Source organism: Acipenser ruthenus, chromosome 37 (assembly GCF_902713425.1).
Source record: "Acipenser ruthenus chromosome 37, fAciRut3.2 maternal haplotype, whole genome shotgun sequence".
NCBI lineage: Eukaryota > Metazoa > Chordata > Actinopteri > Acipenseriformes > Acipenseridae > Acipenser > Acipenser ruthenus.
This window is the reverse complement of record NC_081225.1, coordinates 773,696-780,692: the sequence shown is the minus strand read 5'-3', so window position 1 is coordinate 780,692 and position 6,997 is coordinate 773,696. Positions and strand designations below refer to the sequence as shown.

Here is a 6,997-nt window from a genome sequence, read left to right as displayed (position 1 = left end):
CTAATTTTAATTTTGATTAAAAGTGACGGAACATTATGCAATTTTAACATTGTTTTTACTATTGCAATTAAATAATAATAATAATAATAATAATAATAATAATAATAATAATAATAATAATAATAATAATAATAATAATAATAATAACACATCGCCTGCATGAGAATTGTTTCTTTAATTTGCTACTTAGTTGGGAATGTATATTCTGTATCTATTAGAGTTTTATTCAAGGCAATTATTATTATATTTCAGTCGTCTCGTATGCTCAGTACAGTAAGTATTTAAATAAACAGCTATGACCCGTCCATTAAACTGCGTTAATAGAGTGTATGCACGGACAGATTTTCATCTGATCGTATTATTATTATTATTATTATTATTATTATTATTATTATTATTATTATTATTATTAACAACATTGTAAATACAACACGTTTGGAGAGTTCTCAATAGCGCGCCTCTTCTGTTCTGGTTTAGTTGTAGACCTGTATTCGGACAGGCGATATTATTGTGGAGTCAGCTTACTTTGTATTATTCTTTTGAAGATTCAGTCTGGGAGGTCGAGTTTTCCACTTTGCTAACCTCTAATCGATAATAAGAAAATACAAACCCGTATGTGATCCCGCTTTATAAAGCCAGCCGCACGGGACACAAAATCGATGGATCCGCACAGAGCGCGCACCGCGGGGACGCGCCCGGAGACCATGCAGCGTGGAGATTCGCCGGCCAATGAGAATCGCAGCAAATTATTTGGAGTTTTGGGTTATTTTGATTTATTTTTCCCCCCATCCCATATATCGCCTACAGCTGATTTTTGTGTATTTGAACTCAGCTGAACGAGAACGTAGCAGCCTGCACACAAATATTTCAAAATGACTTCACTTAAAAATATATATATTGCAAATGATAGCATTTGCAGTACAGGTTTGATGTTTGATCGTGTTTGTAATTAGTATTAAATATGTATTATTATAGCCCGTAGAAGATGTTCAAAGGTTATTTATTTAAAACTAGAATATATATATATATATATATATATATATATATATATATATATATATATATATATATATATATATATATATATATATATATATATATAAGCAAACATTCATAGCATACAAAGACACCACAATTATTAAAACATTTCTAATTGTTTTTAAATTCGACCGTATAATAATGAATGACTTTTGTTTTCACTTTATGTATTCTCTTGTATATTAAAATATAGCATTGCATATATTTTATATATAAAATCTCCACTTGTTTGCATTACTCATATGTTTTCTGTCTATACTTTGAAAGAATATCTCTAAATATATGTACGAATTGATTTGTTAGCAAACTGTAACACTGTGCTTTATGTAGCGAAGCGATATTAATTGCGGGGTTGTGAAATTTCAGGATATGAAATATTAAATACATAAGTCTCCCTGTACTGAACATTAAATACCAAAAGAAACACGCCAAGCCAGCCAGCGTTTCCCTCGTCCAGCGCCGTGAGCCCCCGCTCTCCTCCTCGGTGTCGCTTCGTGTGTGCTGCTCGGTGCTGGGGGGCGATCCCCTGTCTATAAGCGGGTGTCTCTCTCACTCCACAGAGCCACGCACACCCGCTCCGATGAGCCCCCGCGTTTAAAAGGACAGGACCCCGTTTCATCAAGCTTCAGTTTCTATTAAATCTGAACCCTCGTATTGATGCGTTACCTGCAGACTCTCATATACCCCGCTGTTTATTTTTTTCACAACATAGCCGATATATTACATACTTATTAAAATAGACTATTTGCATTTGTAGTATCGATTATACTTTTTACCTTACCGACATTAAATCGAGCGTGGAGAGAAACTCTATAGGGTCAGCATTGGCTCGTGCGTGCTCGTGTGTTATTTCCACAATCGTCACCGTTGCTAATCTCTTTAGAGTAAGTCTTTGCAAACACGCTGATGATACAGACCCGGGTGTGTACGATCTACGGTAGCATTTTCTGTGTGCGCCCGGACGGTCTCAGTTTTGTCATAGAAAGGCATATTCGGACACAGCCTGTCAATGCTACACACACACACACACACACACACACACACACACAAGGAGACGCGGGTTGCAAACCACGGGTGTACAGACAGATGTCACGGACGTGCAATCGCTGTGCGCACCCTCTCCCTCTCCCAGGGTGCACACCGACAAAACACAACATTATACCGCATTACAGAGGAAATAAAACCAGGTTTACCTGCTCAGTCTGTTGAAAAAAAAGAATAAAAAATCCCAGCTGTATTCCTTGTATTTTTTTTTAAAGAAATCCACTACGCTCCGTATAATGATGGTCACTATAACTAAGCGTGGTATAGAGGTGTAGCCTGTTTATATAGATATAGTCGATTATTTTCAATGGAGGATATAACGGGCCTCGGTTCACTCACAAGGCTCTTTAGGAAGTTTGTAATCAGAGTCTCATTTCGAGTCGGTTTTATCTCATTGACCGAGTCTCAGATTGGCAGAAGGGATGTAGCACGGATCTGATTGGCTAAGAGATTTTGGAGGGGGGGGGGGGGGGGAGGTTGAAAGAGGGTGTTCTTTTAAAAAACCCACGGCTCAGTAGCCTCGGGAAGTAAAGAAATTGAAGCTTGTCTTATCCGATGCGTAATTAAAGGTTATTTGCGGAAATAATACATCAAAGATAGTTGTGTGTGTGTGGTTTGGTGGTTTGGTGGTTTGGTTTGGTCCTTCATTCACGGGCTCGCTGACCGACGCGATAAAACCCAGTCCGGACTGAGAGTCTTTCATTTTTGCCTTCTGCAGAATGATCTGCCCTTGCTATTAATACAGCTGTCGCGAAGCAAATTGATGGGTTATTACAAACACTAACATGTCTAGTGCTGTTAGTTTTCAATTCAATAAGCGACATAGACAACTAAATATAAGCAGACTCGAGTGCAGTATGATTCTAGCGATTATTATTATTGATTTCGTAGCAGACGCCCTTATCCAGGGCGACTTACAATTGTTACAAGATATCACATTATTTTTACATACAATTCCCCATTTATACAGTTGGGTTTTTACTGGAGCAATCTAGGTAAAGTACCTTGCTCAAGGGTACAGCAGCAGTGTCCCCCACCTGGGATTGAACCCACGACCCTCCAGTCAAGAGTTCAGAGCCCTAACCACTACTCCACACCGCTGCCGATTAATGCGGCTTTGGAGAATAATAATAATAATAATAATAATAATAATAATAATAATAATAATAATAATAATAATAATAATAATAATAATAATAATAATAATAATAATAATATCTGCAGGTGATTCGGAATCAATATGAACCCAATAAATCTGAAGTCTTTTTTTAGACTTTTATACGTTTGTTTTAATGGTTAATTTTGTAATTATATAATTAAAGACGGTATGGATACACACGACAAAGCTGTATATTAAATATACTTAATTTTTGAGTTCCATTATTTATGTAATGAAAAACACATATTCCTAATAAATATATTAGTTTATATCAAATCCAAGTGCTTGCAGTCCAAATTATCGTGGTTTATATGTACATTAAAACTCCGGGTCTAAAACAAAGATCTTTCTAAAAATTTACATTTTCAGCTGGATTTTAACCTTAAACGTATACCTGATGAAAAGCGATTGTATCATACACGTGTCGCTTAAAAAAAAAAACCTCTATTTATAGATTACAATAAACAAAATGATTCTGTAGCGATGCGTAATAATTGCATCGAGGGGTTCTGATGGAAAAATAAAACAGGAGAGTGAATCTGGATTTCCGAATTATTATTATTATTATTATTATTATTATTATTATTATTATTATTATTATATTCAAAAATGTATTTTTTTTAAACTATTTCCTGCACTGTGGAACTTCTCTGATCGAAGCTTCGAGAATGCGGCGCATTCCTCCGTTCTTTCGTTCTCTTTGATCCTCTTTTTAAATCAAGGCTGTGCTGTCGTCACTTGCAGCTTCACAGGACAAGCCGGTGAAGGTGCTGGAGAAGATGAATCATTAAACCATTTGAACAGGGCGGCCTGTACTCCAGGACCTGGGAATCTCAAACTGCATATTTCTCGCACTTTCATTACAGATCTTTTAATTAATCTCTGAAGGAGAAGTCTTGTAAGCGTCGATTGTACTGGTAGATAAGAGAAGCAACACAAACACAGTCGCATAGCAACACTTCAGCTGGGCCGGGCTGAATATTAACCTATTTATTATTATTATTATTATTATTATTATTAGTAGTAGTAGTAGTAGTATTATGACTGCGGTAGTATGGTGTGCGTACGGCGCTGTCGTTTCTCTCTCTTTAGTTACAGGGCATGGCCGGGTCAGGGTTAAGTGGAGCTGCGAGGTGTTTGATTCACGCGTGGAAGTGCGAGTGGGGGCCGAACACTTGGAGTGTGATTTCTGACATGCTGTAAAGCAAACAGTTGGGATTCGGTGCCTCTCATCTTAGCAGGCGTGTCGCGACCCGTCTCCACCGACGTGTGGACCCTTCAACCGGCCTTGTATAAACAACGAAACGGAATGAGGTCAATTACCAGCATGAGGGGCAATATAAACACAGCGCCCCCTCCCGCCAAACACTAAACACAGCGCCCCCCGCCCTCCCAGAACCACGATAATGGTTAACCACCCGGGTCTATATATATGTATATATGTGTGTGTATAATATATATATATATATATACACACACACACACACAGTGACACACACACACACACACACACTGAGATACTGACACACACACACACACACAGTGACACACACACACTGACACACACACACTGAGATACTGACACACACACACACACACAGTGACACACACACTGACACACACACTGACACACACACACACACTGACACACACACACACACACTGAGATACTGACACACACACACACAGTGACACACACATTGACACACACACTGACACACACACACACTGAGATACTGACACACACACACACACAGTGACACACACACTGACACACACATACACACTGACACACACACACACACAGTGACACACACATTGACACGCACACACACACACACTGACACACACACACACTGAGATACTGACACACACACACAGTGACACACACACTGACACGCACACACACACACACACTGACACACACACACACTGAGATACTGACACACACACACAGTGACACACACACTGACACGCACACACACACACACACTGACACACACACACACTGAGATACTGACACACACACACAGTGACACACACATTGACACGCACACACACACACACTGACACACACACACACACTGAGATACTGACACACACACACAGTGACACACACATTGACACGCACACACACACACACTGACACACACACACACTGAGATACTGACACACACACACAGTGACACACACACTGACACGCTGACACACACACACACACTGACACACACACACACACTCAGGGTGTGTTTGCGGGTCCAGGGATTACGCTGGAATTACATTGCAGTTGATTAAAGAGAGGAGATCCACACCGCTATTGAAGTGTCCGGTTTGAAGTTTAATGGGAGTTTAGCGGCGGATAAGCCCTCGTTGTGGCGCGGATTGCGTGTGATACCCCTCTTATCAGATCAGTGTCACCCCCTCCTCTCACACCGCCGCACTAATGCAGAATAAACACCATTACAGCAACAAAGGGACAAATGTTTTGGAATAAATAAACCGCCTTGAAGGGCCGAGAGAGAGAGAGAGAGAGAGAGGGAGGGAGGGAGAGCCCGCATCCCTCTCTGTAGTGCGGAGCGCCGGACACCATCCTGTCGGGACTACGAGGGCAGGTGTGGGGCAGGACACACAGAGGGGGTGACACAGAGTTTATCTGAGGATTAGAAAACTTCTGCAAAAACGTTAATTGTATTAATTATACAGGTGCTTTGTATATAAAACACCGGCCACGTATATATTTATATATATATATATATATATATATATATATATATATATATATATATATATATATATATATATATATATCTGTACATAAAGAATTATATTATGCAAATCTAACTATAGTTATTGTATTTCTTGCTCTTATTGTATTACTTGTATTGTAACACTTGAAATGTATTTGCTTACGATTGTAAGTCGCCCTGGATAAGGGCGTCTGCTAAGAAATAAATAATAATAATAATAATAATAATAATAATAATGTGATTTTGCTATTAAATCTCTTTTGAAATTACGATCCTATTATCCACAGTCCCAATTTGAATATATATCATGTTTCTCCATGCATGATGTGTGTGTGTGTGTGCGTGCGTGCGTGCGTGTGTGTCAGTGTGTATACTGTAAAAAAAAATTAAAAAAACATCGTTTGTTCAGTTTTAATATATAAATATATATTATTACGATAAACGTTGTTCAGAATTTGTGTGAAATACTTTTTAAAAAGTGATGGGCTTACCTATAATAATACAGAAATATACACTAGACTGAATCTACAAATTAATATATAGGGCAGCAGCGTGGAGTAGTGGTCAGGGCTCTGGACTCTTGACCGGAGGGTCGTGGGTTCAATCCCAGGTGGGGGGACACTGCTGCTGTACCCTTGAGCAAGGTACTTTACCTAGATTGCTCCAGTAAAAACCCAACTGTATAAATGGGTAATTGTATGTAAAAAAGAATGTGATATCTTGTAACAATTGTAAGTCGCCCTCGATAAGGGCGTCAGCTAAGAAATAAATAATGATAATAATATATGCTAGATACATAGACTCATGATTTGAACTGCTCTTCAGCGTTGTAGTGCGTGTTCAGCAGCGGCTGAGTTCTCTTCTGTAACTCGATGTTCTTGTGAGATTGTAAGATTGCTTTAGGAACTCGATTGTGCTTTTCATTGAGTAAATATTCGGAGCCGTGGCACAGCGTGAGTCAAAAAAAAATAAATAAAAAAACACAAACTAATTTGGTTCAGAAATACAT

At 38.8% G+C, this 6,997-nt stretch overlaps 1 protein-coding gene across 1 annotated transcript in view; it reads right to left on the bottom strand.

The window, feature by feature from the left end:
- Positions 1-2,420, bottom strand: part of LOC131706745 (paired box protein Pax-8-like) — a 15,746-nt gene extending 13,326 nt beyond the window's left edge. Inside the window, exon 1 of the mRNA XM_059008430.1 lies at positions 2,232-2,420. The gene's annotated coding sequence lies outside the window, so the exon portion shown is untranslated. The remainder of the gene's footprint in view (positions 1-2,231) is intronic.
- Positions 2,421-6,997: the final 4,577 nt, after the last annotated feature.